The sequence below is a fragment of the Temnothorax curvispinosus genome, unplaced genomic scaffold, assembly GCF_003070985.1.
Source record: "Temnothorax curvispinosus isolate PA1 unplaced genomic scaffold, ASM307098v1 QBEX01007734.1, whole genome shotgun sequence".
Taxonomy (NCBI): domain Eukaryota; kingdom Metazoa; phylum Arthropoda; class Insecta; order Hymenoptera; family Formicidae; genus Temnothorax; species Temnothorax curvispinosus.
Window position 1 is genome coordinate 1,307,120 of NW_020217514.1, and position 24,968 is coordinate 1,332,087.

General features: G+C 36.2%; 1 protein-coding gene across 3 annotated transcripts in view; it reads left to right on the top strand.

Moving 5' to 3' along the window:
- Window positions 1–24,968, top strand: part of LOC112457375 (lachesin-like) — a 95,820-nt gene that overhangs the window by 9,647 nt on the left and 61,205 nt on the right. Inside the window, exon 1 of one of the 3 annotated variants that reach the window (XM_025020387.1) lies at window positions 15,779–15,970. The exons of the other annotated variants lie outside the window; for them this stretch is intronic. The gene's annotated coding sequence lies outside the window, so the exon portion shown is untranslated. Of the gene's footprint in view, window positions 1–15,778; window positions 15,971–24,968 lie in introns of those variants that run through there. 3 annotated transcript variants of the gene reach the window in all.

The window sequence follows — 24,968 nt, forward strand, 5'->3', positions numbered from 1 at the left end:
TATATATATATATATATATATATATATATATATATATATATATATATTAGATATGTATTATATATAGCCATTGTTTCCACCCTCTTCGCTTTAGCGACGCGGCTATTGTTTAGATTTTTTCGCAGTGATCGCGATGACCGCAATACGCGACGAGGAGCCCCTCGACATGGTTTGTGATGGGCGACGAATAAAAAGTTAGGATCTAGCTATCCCGTTTCTATTATATGAGACAAGATAAAAAATCTCCACATGTTTTTCGAGCAGCAAAAATCTGTCTTAAGCGATTCAGGATATCTCTCTTTTTCAGGATATTTATTATTCTAAATTAGATTTTCTACACATATTATCCTAATAATTTAATTGAAGTTAAATAGAGAATGTTATAGAACCTCTATACATATATTAACTGGTATAATGCTCAAAATATCTAGAAATAATAAAATCAATAAAATACTTACTGCTACAATTATATTCTTCCATGAATCACGAACTTTCTATGCTATTATTTGAAGAACTTGTATTTATGTAATTATATTCAAAGTTAAAAGTGAGAAATTTTCATCATTATTTAAAGTACACAACTAGTTTACTAACGACACTGTTAATTACATTTTCATAGTGTTTTACAAATTTTGATATTTCTATACATTTATTTCGTTCTCATAGTCTATGTTATACATACATAGAAATTTCGCTGACAATGTAAGTATCACGAACAATCTTGCGCATAAAACAGTTTCTCGCGTGGGAGCGATATTATCTGCTAGTAAAAGGAAACCGTCATTAAAATAATATTCAAAGAGAAACTGTCAAGGAAATGAAATCTGTCAGTAAATTCTATCGTTGCTCTCTTTGATTTCTATTTTTTCTGTATAAAAACACAACCTTTCCATATCTAGGATACATACATATTTCCACCAGCCAAAATTAATATATAATTAATCTTTTGCAATAATAATAAATACAGGACAATTTTAAAAGAATCTTTTAAAATGTTACAGAAACTAAATTTTAAGTGCGATGTTTTGAAAAAGCATTGTTCTGGTTTAAAATTAATGATAATGATGCATTTATATTTATACATAACGTTTTTTTTATATAATACAATAAAAAAATAATTTATTTTTAACTTCACATTAACTATATGGCACTCGGATTATATTTTCTAATTAGAACATTAAAAAAAAGCCGACATTTTATCAGAGAACACTTTAAGTATACACATATCTTGGATCGCGTATTAAAAACTTGATGGTAATTTTATGAGCGATGGATAAAAAAAACGAGCCATAGGGAATCGGTGGTGAATAAATCATTAGTGAGAATGGAGAATTACGACGCCATTAATTGATTGACACGTGATACTCCAATTAAAAGCATCGGATATCGATGGTTAACGAAACGTGAAACGGCAGCAATCCGTGAGATATATATATATATATATATATATATATATATATATATATATAAACATAAATGGACAGTTTAGGTTTGCTTTGGTACGATGGCCACATTCATTGTTAGTCACTCATTACAGATTTTATAAAAAGCGCGGCGATTGTCCCAAAAGATATCTTTGATTTTCTGCGATGACTGTCATCTCGTCCTCCGTTGTCCTATCCTGACACCCGCATTTATCTTCTACTTCGCGCAGATCCTAATTGTATTCTATCTAATTTTTAGCAAACGGATCAGCATGCGGAAAAACAGTATTTCTGTTCAAAAAATCCAAATTCGCGAAAGTTTGTTCTCTCCCAAAGCTGGACAAATTGGAAACTATCGAGATCACTGGGGAAAACGATTGGGAGTCGGATTATGAGCCAATAATCGCGATGAAACGATAAATAGCGTAATTGCACTCAGGATTCCGTGTATCCATCGCGTGTGCTCTTACAATCGATATCCCGTCCGCGTGTATGGATATGGGGAATAGCGGGCCATAAAACCGGAAGATCTCGTTGAGATTGAGATCGTAATATTACTGGCCTCAAGAGCTGTAGTCGGTAACACGGGATTTACATACCCACCGGTGGAGCGTGCTGCATGTAAACATTTGTCGTAATCCGATATTTTCGTTCTGCCGTTAATCCGTGAATAAACCTCCTTAAGCAGTGCTCACGTCCGAATGTAAATCTCGCTTAATAATTGAATACCGTACGCGCTCGAAAGGGAGGCTATAATTGCCGAATGCTTTGATCGTGGTCGTATAAGCAATGAAGCCGTCGTGAACCGTATATCTATGCCAATATATCTGTAAACACATTTTTCTTCGCACGTCGAGAAAGCTGACGGGTTAAGTTATGTTGTAACGCCAGACAAGCAACTCATACGACGAGCTTACGATAGCTATTACGAATTACGACGAGCGTTACGATCGCTTACGGTGAACATTACGATAGATGCAGTTCTAGCTTCAAGAACACGGTGAATCGAAGTGACATTTCCCTTCATTACAACGATGTTCATCAAACTTATTCCGCGCATTACAAAACCATTTTGAAATTCCAATATTTTGCAGAAGGGCTTTACCTCGCGGTGGGTTTAATTCTGTCTCTTCTTGCAATATATGATAAAAAGTAGAATTATCGTGTCGTCTTGTAATCAATTCCCGCACCTACCTACACCTTGCCTCACAGCTCGTAACGGCAACAGACTACGTAAATTCGCAATTCATATCGTTTTCCGCGTTTACCAGTCGTGGTGCATTAGTACCTAAACGCATCTAGTGTCGCGTGCACCGGCAGTTTGTTAATTAGGCGAAGCAGCCCTTTCTTACACATCGGCTCAAATCCTCGGAGTCCCGGGGATGTCCCTTAACTCACCCCGACGCTGCCGGTGGCTCTTATGCAAACCGCAGTGTCCGAGCTACTCCGCGAGCTTATTACGGCCATTTGCCTCCCCGTTTAAAGGGGTGTACCGAAAATTGTCGTAAACCCCGAAACGATGGTGTCGCTACGCCGAGAACGACGACTCGGCGCGCGCCCGTATATACAACACGGCGCGCCGCGTTCGTAATAAAACGAATCCCCGAAATTAAGCGCGCGAGACGACAAAGAGCCAGTCCTGGATCCCGGCGAATTCCTCACGGCAGTATACGTAATAGGCGAGAGCGAACGGACATAGAACGCGAGTGAGTAAGAAAAGAGAAAAAGGGATGTCTGGAGCAGACAGTTATTAAAAAAAGATTTTCAGTACATTATAATCCGTGTATTATGGGTAATAATGGCATTTCAATATGAATGATAAATGAAAACGTAAAAAGCAGAAAAATTATATTAAATGATATATATTTATATTGGTTCCTTTCCTACGTATTTTATTGCAAAAGTTTTTTAAGAAAGTTTATTTGCATTTTCTTAAATATTCTATATAAGGGAAAGATGTTTAATACGAAAATAAATTACATTTTTCAATCAGTTATTAAACCACAACTTTCAATTTTCTATTTCGATTTATGAAACAGTAAGCACAAAGCGAAAAATCATGTGTTGGTCAACAAATAAAATTTCCAAAATTTTTAACACTGTTTGCTTGCAGAAACATTATATTGCAAGTAAATTATGAGAGCAGAAAAGGGGACTTTATTGCACAATCGGTCGCATCCGCCGTGTAATAAAGATAAAGTTTAAAGGGGAAAGTTGCCGGTGAGGAAGAGGCAGGGTACATTGCAGATAAAGGAGGTGAAGTTTTTATATCGTCCTGATTGTGTAATATCGGCCGTTATAATTACGCGTTGCCGCTTCCAAAGGAGCCGTTTAATTACTATCATTAGGTATTATTTCCTCGGGCCTTGTTGCATCTGTTCTATATTTAACGAGGAAAATAAGACGCGATACTTTGTGAGCGCCGTGTGTTTCAACAAACTTCGACTAGCTATCGAGACAATCGATATTTTTGCCTTGTTTTGACACATCAATAATAAAGTCAGTTTTGACAACTCGAATATATATTTGATTCGTGCGTTAACACGAGCAAAATGTCACGATTTTTTGATTAAAAAGTTTTCGACGTTTATTTTTAAAGTTTCATAATGTAAGAAAAAGCTAAATTTTTCATTAGAGACTACCGTTATATGAAGGCATAATGCGTTTTATAAAAATTCGTATGGAAATTATGAAAATATATATCAAATGCCTCAGACCTTGTATTAAGTTTAATTAAATTTTACTCAACAAAAGATTGTTCACAAATATAATTTTTTTCATAATTTTTGTTAATTTTTAATTTTTATAATATAAATAATATGTAAAATGAATCTTAAATTAAATTTTAGATTAAATTATTATTAAAGTAAATAAAAAAAGTTTATTTAAGATAAAATCTGTTTTAACTACTTATGTGTAGTGATATTTTGCTCTTCGAGTGGCATTTATTCGCATATTTTAATTCTGATATTTAAAGCAGACAGAATCGACATTTGAAGTTCAATTTAAATTGCAATGTGTATAAAACGGAGCGTATGAACTACTGAACTTTTTGACTACTTTATCTTGAGTATTTCACAATTGAAAATATCGCTTGTCGCAACAAAGTATTGATGCGACTCTGCATCATTTTCTATGTAACGGAAACACAAATGATTAAAAGAAAATCAAACAAATATAATTAAAATGGAACGGATAATTATTTTAATCTCTCTTTTTGTCTCTCCCTCTGTCTCTTTACATGCGTTCAAAAAGAATCGAAATTTTATTGCGTAGAAGGATTATGTTTCCTTCAAATCATCTTTTCGTAAAATATATCACATCATAATTTTATAATCGAAAATGAGTCACGATGAGGGTCTCCATGCATCAGACACGCGGCCAGACAGAAAGCAGACAGCAAGTCGAAGAACGGAATGCCAAAAATGTGGCGTGAAAAGGGGTAGAGGGCTTTGGGGTTAGACTTAAAATTTGCCAAGATAATATTTCGATGATATGCCGAACGGCGTCACAGCTGCGGCGCACGAGCAAAGGTTCCCGGTCTCCCTCGGCGTTCGTACAAGATTGTTAAAGCTCAGATCGGCCGGAGGTAGGCGGCGTCGGCGATGGTGACCGAGAACCGAGGATGACGGCGTCGCGAAGGAGGGACGCAGGGAGGACGGCTAGTAGTGAAACAGCTGGCACATACTGGCGACAGCCCGCCCGTCACTAACTCAACCTGGATACACACGCGCCACGTGCGCCAGATACAAACTTCATTGATGTTGGAGGAAAAGAACGAGTGGGACTGCCGTAATAGTAAGTCTCTTTTCCGAAAGGGAAGACTCTTTAATCCGTGAGCACAGTTAGATGAGTTTCATGTTCGAATTGGCGGCTCCATTGACGACGATTAATCGATAACCGTGATTGAGTAAATTTTCTCCATTCCTGTCGAAGTCTATATAATCAATGACAGGAGTGTCGCGGATAAGACACAGCGCTGGAGCATTAAAGCTGTTTTTTTTCTGCTTGGATTATACATGCACATCAAAGAAAGACGCTTTATTATCCTTGCACCGAGATGACGGAATCATTAATTATTCCTGCTAATGAAGCTTGTCTGACTAATAGCTGCCTAAGCAAGATTGACGTCGGTGAATCTCTACTATTTTCTCTCCTAATAGAATTGTAATTTCTCCTTGAGGACAGTTCTTCACGAAAAATCAAATAAGTTTGATTTAAAAATCAACAATCGTAATATGGATGAAATATTAATAGAAGAATTATTAATATTCTTATTTATGATATTCTTATTTATGATATCATAAATAAGAGGAAAAGTAACGATACTTATTTATTGCGTTATCATTATCTTTTTTTATCTTACTGGGTTCTATCACGATCGCCACGTGATTTAATCTGTTTCGTCATTATATGCAGGAAGAACGTAGGAATCGAACGAGCGCTCGAATGCACCGAAACTCGATTTCGCGGCTAGCAACGAAACAAAGCTCTCGGACACGTCCATCACGCGAAATCGTCCGCGAGTGGTAACACTTTTCCTTCGATTTCGCGCGTGTCTATCTCGCGATTTTTTTTCCGCTCACTTTTTTCGCCGCTATCTCCGAGAGGAAGCGTTGACAACGGTTTTCGTACGCCCGCGCCCGTGCCGCGCCGAATTATCGTCATTTTTCGTCATTTGCCATGTCCGCCCGTTTGCCCGTCCGAAAGTGTCGTAAAATACATTGAAAAAAACGTCCCTCCGTAAATACCGGCGAGCGTCGGCACGTGGACCCACGTGTCAGCTGCGCGACCCATGAAATCGCCGGCGTCCACAAAACGCATGTGTTCGGCAGTACAAAACTCGTAATTCCGCATCGTGACATTCCGCTAATCAGTCTGATCAAGATTTAATTCCATCGGTGAAAGAAAAATTCACGAATATTGATGGCGACAGCGATTTTTGTTTCTTGGCGAAGGGAAACTTTTTTTTATGCACGTATTCGGCAACCTCCCTCGTTTTAATACCGTGTTCGACGACGAGAATAATGAGACGCATACTACACATATTTTCGTCCCATAATTTAATATCTACATTTTTGTCACTTTATTTCCGTAGACGCTATTCGCTTATTAAAATTATGTAATTTAATTCACACGCAGCAAAAGAATTATTGTTGCACGCGTACATTATAGTATATTATAATGCATTATATTTATTACGCAGAACATTTTATTTCAAATCTCGAAACCACATGTCTTCCGAAATCGAAAATTTTAACGGAGAAATAATACTACAGAAAAAAATCCTTCCAGAAAAACAAAATTTTATGTAATATTTTAAAACATTGTTAATTAAAAGTATGTATATATCAACGCTAAATTCTACAGTTGCGTTTTTAGGAAGTATGTTACTCCTTTGTGCATAATATAAATTTAAAAAAACAGCTTAATTATCTGTCTCGAGAATCCACATTTACTCGCGACAATTTAATATCCCATTGTTATATAAACTAATTAAAATCTTGTCACGTTAAGGAAGGAGCATGCGCGAAGTAGTGGTATTAATTTTCTCAGTTTGTAGCTACGCTTTTGTAGCAAAATTATATAAAAGTCAAACGCGCGAGACGTAATTTCGTAATATTATGCAAGAATAAATTCAAAGGCCAAAAGATTAATTCGATACTCTGGAACGCGAGAACAACCAATATCCTACAACTATAAGATAAAAGGAAGAATTTCTTACATGATAAGCTCATGAAGGTTTGAATCAAGTTTTACGCCGAAAATTCACTCGAATCTCAGCAAATTTTTTGTATGAAACTTAAATTCATCCCTCAACTGCGAATTTTATCTCGGAGTAATATATTCTTTTAGTTGCAAAGAATTATTTCAACGTCTAATCGCCACTTCTCTTGAATCGCACGAGTTCGTGGCTTTAATCCGATTTACCCTTCAATCTCACTTATCTGTCTTTACTACAATGTTTTTTTTTCCTGTGGCTACTCCGAACTTCACTCGGAACTCACGGCAATGGTTGTTCTTGTTCCACAGGTATTGAATTCACATCAAGAACACCGAGACCGAATGCATTGTAGAACAAGCGAGACAAGTCTCTTCGTTTCCGATCTCGTCGAGTGCATTTTTCTTAGGGCTTTCCCATTTGCCTCTCGCGGTCATGCTTTGCGAATTTCCGTGAGCGCGCGGACAGCGTATATCCACCCCCTTTTCACCCTTCCATCCCGGCAGATCCGAATCCACACGCGTACACAGAACAGAACATGATGCATGTACATGTACACGGAAGTTATTCGGGGTAACATCAAAGAAACTTTACAGCGAGGTCGGTGTCGCTTAACTCGTTGCGACGAGGCTGCATAGACGCGCTCTCGCTGCCAGTAATTGCTATAGTCCGCAGTTTTGAAGCATTGTACTACATACGTATCGCTATACGCGCGAACTCGAAATGGGAACAAATGGAGTTTCGTCTCGAGGCGTGTCAAATCGACCGTGCCGCGCGCGCGGTTTCTACGGGTTCCGTTCCATCGCCTTTTTTTTCGCGTCGTTTACCGACGATTAATTCATCGCGGTGCATTCCGCGTCGAACAATGCCACGGCGAGAGGAAGGACGGAAAATATTAACGAATTTATCCACAGAGAGACACGATCCAACTATTTTCAAGCGATACTATTCTTCTACAATCGATTTTTTCTTTTCGCGCTTCTGTAAATAATTGTTCTTTGTTACTGTGCCGTGACAAATCTTCAGATTTTATTTTAACAAATATTTGTTCTAATTCGGCGTATTATCGGAATATATTTTTCAATTGCATCGAAAATATTATCCTGCAAATAATTCTATATATACACGCGGTTATATATTTTTTTATTAATCTCTCGATTGTGCAAATTCGATTAAACGCCAAGTTTGAAGATTATATATCTTGGTAACTAAACTTTGAATTCGTGTGCCGATACAGTAAAGTTCACAGTAAATGATGATCATAATTTATGTAAATTTAAGAGTATGTAAATGTAGCAATAAATAATATACGTCCGAACAAAATGTAAATTGCTAGTAAAATATTTCTGACGCGAAGAAGAAGCATATGGAGAATTTCGTCGCGTATTTTCCGATATCGCGCGGTACGTTTTGCATAATCACATAATCCAGTGCCGCGATCGTAGCTTCGTAATTTATCCGCGGCTATTACTATCTACCAGCGACCCAGTATCAGGAGGATGATAATTTAATTTACTGCCAATTCTCTCTGTTTCATACCTGTACGTCATCCGGAATCGAAAGACAAAATATCAACGTCACATGAAAAGCGACGTTTACATTTGTGGATTTGTTAAACGCATTTATATATTGATTACCATTATTTGCGTTATAGTTTTCAATTTAAAAAAATCACGTAGTCAGTTGCATAAAAATATACTTAGAAAAAAGCTGCAAGAGAAAAAATAAGAAGTTGTGTTCTACAAATTTTAACAATTCTTCGTGCGCTCTCTTTCTCTCTCTGCTTTTTTCTTATTTATTTCAATCTGTACTGATGGAAACATATTATTGTGTATAAATATATAAAATTATGCGTCTTATTTCTTACATCATGTTACTGTGAGATTGTAAGTTATGCCTCTTATACTACTGTGAAGTAATATAACGTTCCTAACAGTCCATCAAAAAAGAAGAAAAAGTAGAACAAAATATGATACTTTAATTATACATAAATACGAATCAAGAGATATTTGCATAAATCAACAGATAGGGAATAAATTGGAAAATATCAATGCGATCGTTGGATTATATATTTTGTTATTTTATTATTGCAAAACTCACCCTTTAACGATATTCCGGAATTAATTCGCGATCCAGCGATACACAGAACAAGCACTGCGCATTCGGATAATTACACACACGAAACAATAGCGGCGAACGAAACATGCCGCAGTATCGAGACAAGTTAATTAGGTTGCCGCTAGTATCTAACTCGTCTAATGACATGCAAACCCATTATTCTCGTGATCCACCAAAAAGTAATTCTCGCTGCTGCTTTGCAAGATCCATTGACAAGGATTTCTCTTATCGCATCATGATTTTCGTCAAGTATATTCTCAAAGAAAGTTGCTCTCCTTAACTGGACAATGACGATACAATATTTATATATATTCTATCTTGTAATTTAATACTTTCTTTAATTTTTTTTTACTTTTTATAATGTATAAAATCATAGAAAAGAACAACACCGAGACGTCTTAAATGAGTATCCAAGTATATTTTAACAGTGTAGTGTTTTAAATGCTTGGATAAACTTTTGGATAAAGGATTTCCGCGAATTAAACTTCAACAAAATTTTATCCCGCATTTAATTTTATGCAAATTTCAAGAGAATCTCAATTTACGACTCTCTCTTTCTTTCTGTCTTTTTTACTTGCAAAGATGTTCGAAATAAAAAATTAAAAAACCATAACAAATTCAAAAAATGAAAAAAAAAATCAAATTTTTGTCCAAAAAAAATAACTTTGATAAAAAGATATTTCTGCAGTTATCTTGTTTATCTCTCTCTTTATCTAAATAAAGTTTTAATAACAATTGGTAAAGGAAACTCCAATAATCAAGCAATAATGGATAAAGTTTTAATAAAACTCTACATAAAAATATATTACATAAATTCTGATTTAAATGTATCATCAAAATCATGTACTTAAATATTTTCTATACGAATGTCTTCCTATATAATGAAATGCTATTCTTGCAGCATTTTGTATAACTTGATTTAGTAATGGATCAACTCTGATGATAAACTGATGAATTAAACGTACAAAAAATCGGAATTAATTAACTTTTATCTTTTTTTTATTTTAAAACCTTTTATACATAGCTTTGGAAATTCAATATCCAAGAATAATGCCAAGTGATACATGGTTAAAGCGCGTAAAAGATTTTAGTTGACATTATAGTAGTGTATTCAGTTATATATAATACATATGATCACATTTCGTTATACAATAATGATATGCACTTAATGACAGTGTAATAATACAATAATATAATATGCACTTTATAGCTGCAGCAAATAAATAACAAATTAGAGAATAATTATATATTTCTTCTTTAAGTAGTTTCCTATTATTGAAACTATTACTAAAACAATAATTTTTAATAGTTTTAATTTATTTCATTTTTTACGCGTCCCATATATATTTGAAACTTAATATATTTTATTTTGTCTATCTTCTTGTAGCCTGTTGCTGTGTATATAATAAAGAATTCCAGTGCATCAAAAAATGTCAGGCATTGCACGTAATAACTTAAATCGTTCGCATAGATACGATAATACACGAAAGCATATTTTGTAATAATAGTACATGCATGTACCAATAGCGATTTGCAGAGACGTCGTTTCCTATAATAGATGAAATGTGCGATATAAACAGCTATTATTTATTAATTGCAAAACACCAAAATAATCAATCGATTCACTCATCATCGTACTCGAGAGAGATTATTAATACCAAATTCGTATGGTTTATTAGCAATTTATGACTGCGACACAATCATAATTTGCCGTTATTTGCCGCAATTATCACCGCAAAGTTATAATTTTCCGAAGTCTCCGGCGAAATATTACCAAGTAAAATTGAAAGCCATTTAATCCTTTCCAATGGCAAATATATTTATGTATTCCCCTGAGATGGAAAGTGATTTAACATACAAGTAAACAAGGGCGTAAAAGTAAAAGAAAAAAATCATATTCCACCAAAGGCGAATTTTGAAATACACAAAAATTGATTATACAAAATGAAACGAAAACGTGGAAAGAATGGTTTTGAAGTATCTAAAAATGTAACTAGATACAGATCTGAAATTAATTTTGTTGCACCATCAAAATATTTATAGTAAGTCACTGATGAAGTATGATGATAATGCTGCAAAAAATTTCGACATTTTAGCAATCAGTTTGAGTGTTCTACATAATTATTTTGATCGTCCAACAATAGTATATTCAGATCTGTATCCAGCTAAATTTTTATATACTTCAGCAAAACTGTTCTTTCCGTTCCCGTGCATTGTTCTCAGCAATATCGAATTCACTGCATTATTAGCGTGATAAAAGCAGACCAACGCTTGCACATTTTCTTAAAATAAAGATCTTATCGCGTTTTAAGGATAATCATTAGGGAAAATCAAGTTGTTCCAGCAGCGATTTTTCCCGGTTTTCGTAAGATCGTGATAATTATGGAGCTTCTTCAGGAACGTAGCTGCTTCTTTGTAAGATGTATCCTTAAGGAGTAGATTCGCCTCTTCTATACTCTTTCGAAAGAGATATATCTTTGAAAGCGCGACTATCTATTAATTCTCAAAAAGCAACGACACGGTCCTTACCTGACGCGCTAACGCGATTACGACTTTGTGGATAATCAGGGTTTCATGAAGGAACATGAAGATACCATGTCCGAAACTTGTTCCGAACGTCGCCTGAACCGGATGGGATACCGTCAAGGTAGCGAACGGCTCTTTGAGATGAGTCCTCCTCTTGTTTCTTTGCACCGCCCGTAGATTTTCGGGACGAACCAATTTGGCTTTGTTTCATTTTTCATTTAGTCTCTCTCCCTCTCTTCTTATCCTCCTGCCATGAACTCATTTTTCACTTAACCCGTCGTCCGATCTATACTCGATCCCACGAGCCAAGGCGAGGCGATTTTCCTCAGCAAACGCGAGTTCACGCTTTTTTTATAGATCACGTACGTTATCCTGTCGAACGCCTTTAAATAATAGTGGAGTTAATTTCGATCTCGGCAAAAAAGGGGATGGTAGAACGGGCGGTAAGTATTCTTAGTTTTATTTCTTAACATTCGCGATTTTCTCACATCCATATGCAGATCAATATAAGTCATCACTGAGATCTTTTCTTTAATGCAACGCACATGTACTTGACATTTTCGTGAATAATGTCCCTCGCAATAATATTCATCGTATGTCTTGACGTATTTCTAAGTACCAAGATACGCTATTTTGTTCATCAGCTATGACTGAAATGAAATCAGTGAATAGCGATTTCCCATCGGAGCCGACGTATTCTACGAAGGCTTGTCGTAAAGTAGTCATAAATTCAACGAGCATCACAAATGTACGTGCAATGCTCAGGAGGCAATGTAAAACGCCGTTGTCGTCGCATCCCCTCGAACGAGGATGCCTTTGATACCTTTGCTCTACCGTGACGGTAATCATGGAAACGCACCAAATCTCACTATCCAATAGAAGATACCGGAGAACAATGCTCTCAGCATCATAGCGATAAAGGTCGATTCAATTATCGTACTTCGACCTTCGTTCCCTGTATCTACTTTTGTTCCTCGCGATCCAGTTTATTTCTTAGATTGGTCATGGGCTATTGTCTCGATCAAATAAACGGAGAATGCGTGCGATGACGCGGCACCGTTATTGACTATATAGATGTTGAAATTATTTGAATCGCAAAATCAATGGGCAAATCGAGAACGTGCGAGAACGCGAATGACGTTTCGTGTCAAGAAAATACTGGTATAAAATATTTTTTAAATAACACTTTGACACTGCAACGCTACCATGCAGTGACGCGCGCTTTTTATACAAGATATTCTGCTATTCTTGTTGTGATTGTATTAATAACGGTGTTCAAGGAAAACATACTTTTTCTTAGAACGAGAATAATCGTTTCTCGTAGTTTATTAGACTCTGAATATAGTCCCGTTTATCAAATTACTTTATCAGGTCACAAGTTTGAGAAATTTGCAATTAAAGTTGTAAAAAGAGCTATTTTAGTGTATTTTGGCGTTATAACTACGGTAATATATTTTGGTATTATAATTATACGATATGTGACGTATTGGATAAGTTTTATTACAATCAAAACTAAGTATGTTATTAAGACCTTTAGCCTTTAAAAAGAATTTGTTGTGTCGATTAGAATTAAAAAGTGATCGATTTTCATAAACAGGATCGTATTCAGCATCCAAAAAATTACGAGAAATGATTATTCTCGTTCTTGTGCATTTTTTATTGAACGGTGTAATAAATCTAGATTCTTCAAAATCGATTCTTCAATGTCTCATTAAATTTCTGTAAAGAATAAATCCAAAAAATTGTGTGTGCGTATGTGTGTGTATGTGTGAGTAAATTTCAAGATTAAGGGCGACATCAAAACCGATTTCAATCACCTTGACATATATTTTGTCAAGGACCAGGCTCTCTGATTAACTTGCAAAAAGTTTTAGCCGTCTCTCGTTGTTTATTACAAAGTTATTAACAAATGTAACTGAGAAATATAACAGTTTGTGTCAATGCTAAGGAAAGTAATTCACTGATATGTGTGTAGCCTAATGTGTACTGTCTATACACACATAGCAAATTACTTCCTTCAGTACTGACACAAACTATTATATTTCTTAAACATTTTTGTTTATAACAATTGTTTTTAATAAACAACGAGCGACGGCTAAAGCTTTTTCCAAGTTAGTCAGAGCCATGTCCTTGACAATAAATGTCATAAGGTTTTTGAAATGATGAGATCGCAATTAATTTTGACATTTACCATAAAATCTCGTCTACTAAATTTATCAAATAGATTTTATCTTAAAACGGACAATTTGAAATTCAAGTTGGTTGATATAACCAACTTTGGTTATATCAAGTGTCATGTGTCAATCGATTTTTGGCCAGACATAAATCAACTTGATAGTCTTTTAATTGTTCATGATGGAATTATTAAAATAATAATGACCAGACATTGTTCTAAATAGAAATATCGTTTTTAACTATTACAAGAAAAGGATTATAAATATATACATCTGCAAGCTATAAATAAGCTATTGCATAGACAAACTCATGCTACAGGATAAAGTTAAATCATTTCTCGCGAAGACATTAAGCAGCATAATAGCACACTAAAGTAATTCCTCAATTGTCACAGGCCGAAGAGCTTCCGAAACTTCTCATCATTGCTGACTCCTTAACTAGAAAAGTTCTTTCTCATTTCCTAATCTTTAATAAACAACGAATCCCTATTAGTGAAATTTTGAAGTAAATTATTGTACACACGCTTTTATAAAATACGCTCTTTCGAATAACATGAGACCTGTAAAAAATCCCTGTAAAAATACCCTAACTTGTCAAATTTTTTAAATATCTATTACATTTTTAGATACACGACGATTATAATTTGCTGCTTAGTATTTTTAGATTTTGTTAGGATTTTTATTTTAGGCCTTTGTTGTCAGAATATTTTCACTGTTGCATTCACCGTGGCATCATTACTCATTTTATCTTTTATTCACCTTTCAACAAACTGTACGAGAGCACAGCGATATCAATCGAACAAAAATTAAAAAGTTCCTCGTGAAGTTAATATCAACGGCCGCGTCTTTTGCCTCCGAATATAAAAGCCGCCGCGCGCTCATCGATCAACAAAACGACGTACAAACTTTTTCGGAACCTCAAAAGATCTCGATAATAGCGACGTGGCACGAACGGCCAAGGGCGAAATACAAAGTCGATAATGCGTTCGGATCCAAAAACTACGGTTTAAAATGCTAACGACACCATAATAATATAGAGCTATTCATACCCTTTTTCGATACAAAATATAGGATTGTAATATTTCGATCCAAATATTAATATCGATTCAAATTGATTGATACGAAATATCAATGCATGGTTAAATGTTTCTGACCTATAACGATTTGCTTCTTAAATCAATCTCGGATTGTCAGTTAGTAAGCTAAATGTCATATGATGTTGATGTAATTAAGCTTTAACACTTTTCACTCAAAAATTAATTTTGTAATCATTAAATCTGAATATAGATTTACTTTTTACATTGATTTAAAAATTTGATTAAAAATTTAATTTTGCAGTAAATTAACTTTTAAATTATCCATAGATTGTATGTATGTGCATGTATGCTTAGTATTTACAGAGTATATTAAAAAATCTAATATTATTAGATATTATATTGACATTAACGTTACGCTTCATCGACTGTCTCTCAACATCGCGCATTGGCATTTGTGTGTTTCTAGGCTGTCTTGTAGAAACGTGCGGAATGCTTTTTTCGTTCATCCTGGGCTCGCGGCCCGGTGCAAATTACCAGAGCTTTTTATCCTTTGAAGCGACGCACCCCCGCGCCGGAGTGTCCTGCTGCCTTTGCGATTAAATCAGGCCCGGCCTCCTCTGACTTCTTCCCTCTCGCTTTCTCCAAACTTGCTTTCCCGCGATCTCCCGCTCGCGCTCGCGCTCGCGGCGAGCTTGCGCGCCTCGTCCTGCACCCGGAGGTCTCCTCCGCAGAGGAGGACCATCAGGATACCCGATCAGTTTACCGGCGTCCCTCAGTCCGTGCGGTCGTGTTCGGTACTCGTGTTCGATCCGCTGAATCACGTGCGTCCTCGACGAAGGGTGAGAGAGAAAGAGAGAATAAAGGGACAGGCGATGTCGGCAGCATTAATGTTTCTCGGACGCGTCGCTACAGCATCATCATCATCGAATCGCCCTCGAGATGTGTGAAACTCCAGGATTACCGTTGCAGGTTTGCGAATCTTTTCATTCAGATCGATCGCGACAAAAACTCGGTATCGTGAGAAAATGTTAATTTCGGAACGGACGGTTTTTTTTTTAATTAACGCAACAGCTTTACGAATCTTTTAATTATTATGTGAAAAATAAAGAAAATTATAAGTATATATATGAATGATTTCTTTTAATACGGATATTTTGAGACTTTTTGTGAATTTGGTTATTTTGTAAGACTTCTTCATCAATCTGCTTTTTGTGATTATAAATACATTTTATATTTTTTTCTTTTAAAATATATAGCATCTTATTACAAGAAACATTTTTTTTATTATTGCATAAACTGGTAAATTTAACGTACCGCTCTTTATCTTTAACTTTACAATTTTAATTGTCAGTAATCTAAATTTCACATTTTCTGATGTCGAATAGATCAGTGCCAGAATTACTGTTGCAAATACGGAAATTTTAAATCTCTTGTTATAATATCTTGATGCATGTGTAAAAAAGGTTTAACATTATTGTAAGCAGTTCCTCAATTATTTGCGCTATGCGATTAGTGAATTTTAATCCGGTTGTAATTGTGATAACATTTACTTCCCTTCAAGAACATTACATTCACTTTTGTGCATGAAGATTTTCACATTTTTAAACGGTCCATGAAACGTACAGAAAGTTTTAAAAGATTAACGTCTTGGCTCTCCGCGAATTTTCATTCAAATCGACCTACAGTGATGTTTGATCTTATCCCGTGAGAAAGGCACTTTTCATGCGAGGGGCGTAAAGAATTTCGCTTCGCGGTGCCCTTTGGGGATCAGCGCGTTGCAGGTTAGCGAATTTTAATTCCGGTCAGTTACACCGGAGGTTTGCCCTTGCAACAAGAAGAAGTTACTTTTGAAGTGAACACATGTTGAGGCATTTGCATATTCGTGTTAAAATTCTTCGAGAGGATGGTTATAACGAATTCAGAAATTTTATTTGAGATTAGTAACACTGACGAATCCTGTTTAAAACTTTGTTTTATGCGAGTAGAATCTATGTAGAATATATCTGCGAAAGTCTTTTAAGATATGTCCATTTCTGATTTATGAACACAGTTGACATTACTCGAAATGCTGTTTGTTCTTATTGTCAAAGAAGAATCCACCTTTTTTTTTACAAATGAAAGGTTTGCATCCTCAGTCTTGGAGGTTTGCTCAAAGATAAATGTAATAAGTTTCCATAATTTTAAATTACGTCAATTGTAGCAACGTTTGTTCTTAAGCGAAGAGGGAGAATTATTCCAGAATTATAACTTTTGACTTACGTTCTCGTATATTCGGCAAAAAGACGTTTACTCTAGTTGGTAACCCGTTCTAACCCGATGTACTTAATTTACGGCCAGAATCGTATATTACCTCGCATAATGATTAATGCAAATCAAACGCGGTTATCGATTCGTCGATATGAGGGATCTGCAAGCGCTTTTTATTAATCGGCGTCTCGCAACTGCGGAATGACTTCGGTTCGCGCCAGAGTTCCCATAATATCGCTCGCATTGCGGCAAGAAACAAATTAATTTCGTCCGAGCGAGCGCGGTATACCCGGGCAGGTTCCCAGTAACTTTTTAATGAAAGCTTCGATTTTCGGGCAGCTGAGCGTCATCGAAAAGTTTCTCCGCGGGGTCGAAACGCGACTACTTTGTACGTACGTATTTTTCCCTGTTATTCATTTCGCTCTCAGCGGCCGCTTTCAAACTTACGAGCCTTAGATACCGTACAATCTTCCACGATGAAAGCAATATCGATTATAAAATGTAGAATTCTCGTCTATTAGTGCCGTCGTACGGTTGTAACGTTCGAATTGCGTCGCAATTTTTTCCAAAATCGATCCGCGGAGAGAGTCACGTGCGCTTCCTCTCAGTCACCAAAATGGATGTTAAAATGCGAGAATAATTGGATTGTTGCTTGAACAAGACGTTTATTGTTACCCTTTTTAATTGAGACATCGACGGTACGTGCACCGCGGTGATTCGTCCTATATATATATATATTTTTTTTTTAAATGCAAAAGGCAATTCCACAGCGCACTCGACCATGCGCGCGCTCGTAGTAGCGAAAGAGAAGAAAAAAAAACAATTTATTCTGACCTCTGTCGAGTGCATCGCTGATTTAGTTAATAACAAATTACAGCCGATCCGTCTTCTCGTTTCTCGTGTTGTCGAACCGACAATCGTATTCGATTTGCATAAATTGCCACGGCTACAAAGGGTGAAGTGTATGTCGTGGAGGGAACGGTTAAGTTCGTTGCGATGGCTTCCCCGTATTAGCGACATTTAATCGCCGATGTCGCTCGGGAAAGCAAACCGGGGCAATTACCGACGATCTTTGTACCGACATGCGAGCAGCGAAGCGATATTCTCGAATGAATATTCCACAAGTGTTCCGAGCGCGTTCCACAATCGATTTCGAATAGCTCCGCGGTTATTGAAGGATCGACAACCGATAAGTCGTAGTAATCACAGCCAAAAAGTAATGACGAGTGCAGAAAGCGAAATTATTTACGCTCCCTTTATGAGATAAAGAGAAGAATTGTGAGAGATGAAACTGGATCGGAAAGATATATATTGCACCATCGTCGCTCGCGATTGTATTTTCGAAAAATAATTTATTGCGACGTCACCTAACCAATATTTGATTGATTCTCAAACAATTCGCGTATTCTTGCGCACCGAGTGCACTTTCTCTGACGGCGAGAAATCAATTTTCGAGTCGCTTGCGCTCGTGTCGCTTGACATTTAATGGGCTGCATATTCGTGGATCGATCCACCAGAGATTAACTCGTCACCGGAAGTGCGTACATTAGCGATGAACGTCGATCGCGGCGAGATGGCTTTTCACACGCGTACAACTCACACACGCGCACAACCGCGCGCGCGCGCACACACATACGCGCGAAAAATGGCAAATCGACGATAAAACCAACGAACGCGAATTACGCGCCGCACGAATAATCTCCGATTTATCCCGTCGTAATTCCGTCCTTTTTCTTACGGCTTAGCACGCTTGCAGCTTAATGCTTTATCGCGCATTAAATAGATGTAGATTATTGGCGTGGGACATATTTGGAGCACGCGATTTTATCAACTGCAAATTATCGGGCGCGCATGGAAAACGCCACGATTTACGGTCAATTTCACCGTTACCTTCCGCTCGACGTTGAGAATTTGACGGAACGATTTATCACGTATATGCAGTTTATTTACGAGAAAACTGGCGCGGAAGCGGCGAGGCGTGAAAAGTACGTACCTTGCGGTTGTATCACATTTGCGAGATCGTTGTTGTAATTGCCGTAAAATGCGACGCGCCGGCACACGATGTGTTTTAACGGATATTCTTTATCACGTCCGGGATGATCGCCGGGAACTGAAATGCGCAAATATTTGGATAGGCAGAACCTAAGTTCTTCTACACCTATTCCACCCGGCTACTTCATGTAACGCGCATAATGGTGTTTCTTCAGTATACATTGTTATCAGCTGACTACGAACTTTGTCGGAAAAATCTACGATCAAGTTAACCAGGTCAATCAACTCCCGGATTCTGCTGCGCTTAGATTTGTGCAACTGCTAATTCTAAGTGCTATAAATATTTGCGCGATTCTCATTCCGCTTCCCAAAATGAAAAAGATATTACCGCGCGGTCCAACGGCTTAATTGATTCCGCAAATGAAAGTGGCCGCCGCGCCAGCCGCGAATAGCGCGCTAGGACACTTTCCGGTTACATAATCTGCGAGAACAACACTCCACCATTTCCAAGATTACGGTAATGGATAGTATTTATTTTCTTGCCCCGCGCAACTTCATTTTTAATCATATCTAAAACCGCTGGACGAAAATGCTCCGCGCACACGCGGTTGTTTTCTTCATATTTTCCGCCGACAAACCCCGTGCGGAGTTGCAAGAAATTGTTTCTGGGAAAGACCCTGTTTCTTTCGCACGACGAAACCGTCAGAGAGTAACACACACTTCCGCGACGTTGCGGCAACCCCCTCCGCGGACGACCTGAGTCGCGGTAATAGAATGCGCGATTCGCCATAAAAACTATATAAAAACATACATACGTTTCAATGAATGATGCGAGCGGCTGAAAGATTGCTTAAAGTAATCATTAGCGCTCATGTATTCAGGTCTGTATTACGAAGTTTTGCTAATAACTACGCGCGCACGTTAAAAGACGAGGAAACTCACAGGACGAGAATTGATTACTCTCGTCGAGCATTTCCGGTTCATCGTACCGCTACGTTTCTATGCATAAGCGCCTCGTTGAAATTAGCCTTATTTTTCCCCGAGAAAGCTTTGAGAGAGAGAGAGAGAGCCGTCCTCGCCTCGTCGTGGACATCGTCTCGTGCAAGATACGTTTCATTTGGAAATTCTTTCTCGCGCGCCGCCACTTATCGTGGAAATTGTTTCTCCGGGCGACGACGACGGACCGCGTGTCTTTCCTCCGCTTCAACGTTCGTTTTCAGAGATTCAAGACGCAATCCGTCATCCTAGTTGTTTCTTTTTTTTACTGCATCCCAGATATATATCAAACGCGATCCACTTTTTCGGGATGCGACCCGGTTTTTGGAGACGCCTGAAGAGCGCTGAGGATGCACATTAAGCCGTTAATAATGTTACTAGGCCAATAACCAAATCCATGATCTCATCCGATTTCGAGATCATTGAAAAATCTGTCCCGAAACGGGAAACTTTAATTATGCGGGAAAGAATAGACATCGCGATGACAACGAATTACATACTTAATCTTCATTCTTTATACAAGCATACATAAATTGAATTAGTAATTACGAAACGGAAATCCTGATTTCACGAAGAAAGACGGGGCGTCGCGGTAACAGCAAATTCTATATTTAATCTTTACCGTTGCATACATAAGTCACACACATTGAATCACTACGAAAACGACATTTTTTTTAGAAATCATAAAAAGTTGTTTCCCTTGCATCTTAATTTTACTATTCATGTCATTATTTCAACACTCTTTTCCCCTTTGGCAAATATAAAAGTATAAATAGATATTTTTTGAAAAGTGCTTATACAAATCATTTCTAATTTTTGTGACTTATATTTCATACTCTTTTTATAGAAGCTTTTTGTAAAAGAAAAGAAATTAGATTTCTGTAACGAATAATACGACTGATATCTTTTTCATGAGTATTGAAGAGCAAAGAAGCCTCTAATGCTAACTCAATTTTGTAAAAATGCTGCCCCCTTTGTAGCAATCAGTTCAATCTTACATTATCCCAAACTTATCTCATCATAACGCAAACAGATTCTTATAAATACGCTAAGACAACTTGATACGGAATTTTTCAATAAACGTTTTGAGATTTATTGAATCTTATATCTTTGTTTCAGCAAGATCGTCCGCAATTAGAAGCGAGAAATAAAAAAAAATTCACAATTTGCCTAATTTTGCAAAATTCTATATTTACAGCGAAATAACAATCGCGAATTATATACATACAGGTATCCCATGCGGCCCATTTTCGTATCGATTCTCGCTGCGAGATATGCGCGACAACATAGCGATAAATTTTTATATTCGTATAGACCATTTATCCCGTTGAACGTTTGTGTCCGCGACGCTAACGTTCGACGTGTTCATATTTATCGCAGACGCGCGAAATGTGGGAATCGCGTAATTAAGAGAACTCGCGGTGTCGCTTAATTGGTTCACCCGGCCGAGATGGTTGTTAATTTGTCATGATTTAAAATTATGTCCTTCGTTCTTGACGAGAGCATTACTTTGTTGGAGGAAGGCGGAAGTTGATTAATAATACTTAATAAGCACGCTGTACGACGTAATTATTAAGATTATTACTTGTTGACACTTTAATAGTAAAATGGCCAAACTTTCCTCATTATGTTGAACGCTCATAGTCAAATTACTTTTATATTAATTCGTAAGTTGAATGTAATTTATTATCAATGGTCATTTTCTTAATACGTAAATTACATTTTTCGATATCTCTCTGAAAATGCAAAATAATCGAAATCACACCCGCAGCTGCAAATTGCAAATGCAATAAAATGCAATATCTGTACTGCTGTATGTACAATACACGATCGAAAGTGGTCAATAGATATTTAATTTATTTGTTATATATAACATTGGTTTGAAAAGAATGCATTTATGATCGACCGGATAATAAAAATAAACTAACTGATTGCATTATGTTACATCTATCACATTCAAATAAATTGAGGAAATGTAAAGTGTTCAAGAATGTAATAAAGATTTGACGAAAAGAAATATCGATTGCTTGCACACGTGTGTTCACCGGTTTTTTAATCATTCGTTTTCGATCTGGCAAATAAGTAGTTAATTTATTCGTTTTTGCGCGACCTTGTCGCCTGCAACCAAGTTAGATTGCATTGCGGTTTCCAGTTTTCTCGCTCGGGAACAAGCATCGATAATGCATATAGGCAAAAATAGGATGCAGTCGGACAAGAAGCAGGGTGGTAAAACCTTTTCTATTGTAAACGATATATGATTTACATATAAATATCTATAATATATATATATGTATATATATTCATAAAATTTATGATGAAAATGCCCAGTCATCACGTACACGCACTTAAGTAAAACTAAGTTACAGATTCAATAGTAAGTTCGCTTTTAGAAAAGAATTAAATTCGCGTATTTTTGCCAGCGTTCCTTCGGATAATACGTGACGAGCTGGAGGAATGACCAAAAGCACCGGAAGCGCACATTCGTCCGCTGAATAATGTATCTCGTTACCGATACGTCGATAGCGTTGGAACAGATCGTCTCCATGTGGCACACAGATGCATCTTCTCACGTAATAACGCGCCGATAAAGCCGTTCGATGGTGTACTTACTTCGCTCAGTCTGCGATGTTGCTTAGCATCACCGTTCGCAAAATCTTAATGTTTTTATATCGTAAGTAAGACTAATTGTATTTTATTGTCGTTAAAACTAGTATTCGATAATAATGATTAATCGAAACATTAACGCTGTTTGTTTAGTCGTGAAAATTGTAAATTCTGATTCTAAAAGGAAATAATTCTAATTTAAAAAAAATAATAATAATAATTTAGATCCCCAATGCTATAATATCTTAAAATTGAACAGTGATTTAATAATCAGAACCATCAATACTTTGGATATGAAATTCGGATATGAAATAATAATGTGAAGTATTAATACAATATGAAGATTTAATACTTAATTATAATATTTGATAAAGACTGATTGAATACAAATGCGCTATGAATTTTACAATCTTATAAAATACCTAATATGCTCGAAATTATACTGTAGATAACATTATATATGTTTATTTTTGTTGGCTCAGTAAAAGAAAAAAGAAAGATCCGAGTAAAAAAATAACTTGTCTAAAATATACGTCACGTAGGCTGTATTTAGTACATTTATTCTTCAAATTTTTTAAAAATTCTGTAAGCATTTTTACGGCGTGGTTTCACGGTAACAATCAAACAAATAAACAAATAGAAACTTATTTTTTTTATTTTGATAAATAAATATCGAAAAATATTATTTTGGAATAACAATGCAAACAAATCTGATACGTCGATAATATTTCGTAAATTCGCAACAATTTTTAGTTTTTGTACACTGAAAAAAAGATTCGATAATAATCATCTAGCCTGGATCACAGTTACTAAGTTTTAGTGAAATAGTTTCAACTCAATGTTTAGGTGAATATAATAAAATAATTTGATACGTATTAACAAATAATCATAGCAAGACTTGGTATCTGTTTCCAAGGCTGTGATTATTATCAATTTATGTGGTACATACTAAAAAAACAATTTATTACATAAAACCATATTGTTTAGTAGTATTTACCACATTATGCAATAAGTATTACCAAATATTACTTTTAGTTATAGTTACCAAATGCTAATGCAAATAAATATTAAATTATTTGGTAATAATTACCAAAGTATTTAGCATTACTTATTAAGCCATTTAATTGTGTCAACTGTATAAAAAATAGGTTTTGCTAATTACTTTGTAATTATTATCAACCAGTTGGTAACAATTACCATATTTGTTACTACTTACCAAATATTGTGCTAAAACGCACAACCAAATGCGTTTATTAAGTATCACAAGACTTTTTTTCTCAGTGCAGTCACTGTTGCAAACATGCCGAAAGATGTTATTTCGTTTTTCAACGCCGGGGTGGCGGATATATAGGACTGCGCGGCAACTTCCGCGGCCCGAAAAACTTCAGGATTTATTCATTACACCTGCGTTGTTGCCATCATACTCGCGTCACATTCGTTTCCGTGAGATACGAACGCGCCTTGCCTCGCTCAAGCACTTCCGACCGTAGAAACATTTTTCTACTACATTAAAAGATAGGAATGCGTCCTGCATGAGAGTCAACCGATGTTTCTCATTCTGTTATACATTTGGAAAAAAGTAATCTTTATTCCTTTTTTTTTTATTATACATTTTCGTTATAAAATCTTTTAACTTGCATTTTTCTCGATAATAACCATGATATTACGTTAGTAAATTTCATTTTTGCTTATCTACGTATGCTAGGAATATGCTAGAAATAAGCGTTTTGCATATCGAGAAAAATTGCAAAGTCTATTATTTGCAACCTTTATTATCATTATTATTGTCTGCTTATAGTGTGAACATAATCATAACCAGCTATACTGAAGGAGATAAGACCTCGAGTTTGAATATATGTGTAAATTTTGCCAACAATAGTCATAAGAGCGACAGTAACAAACCTCAGGAAATTTGTATAATTCATTGCGATTGAGTTTAATTACGGATAGGTTTTCGTCTCTATTGTTAGTGGCAGACCGAGAGATCTTCCCGTGGAAGATCTCGCGTTGCATTACAATATAAGTATTGTTTCAAAGAGCGAAATATTCTCGTTCGTCGCCGAATATGTTAAATATTTCTTTGAGACGGCGGGGATAGATATCTGCAGCTTCAACTGCAGCAAGTTGC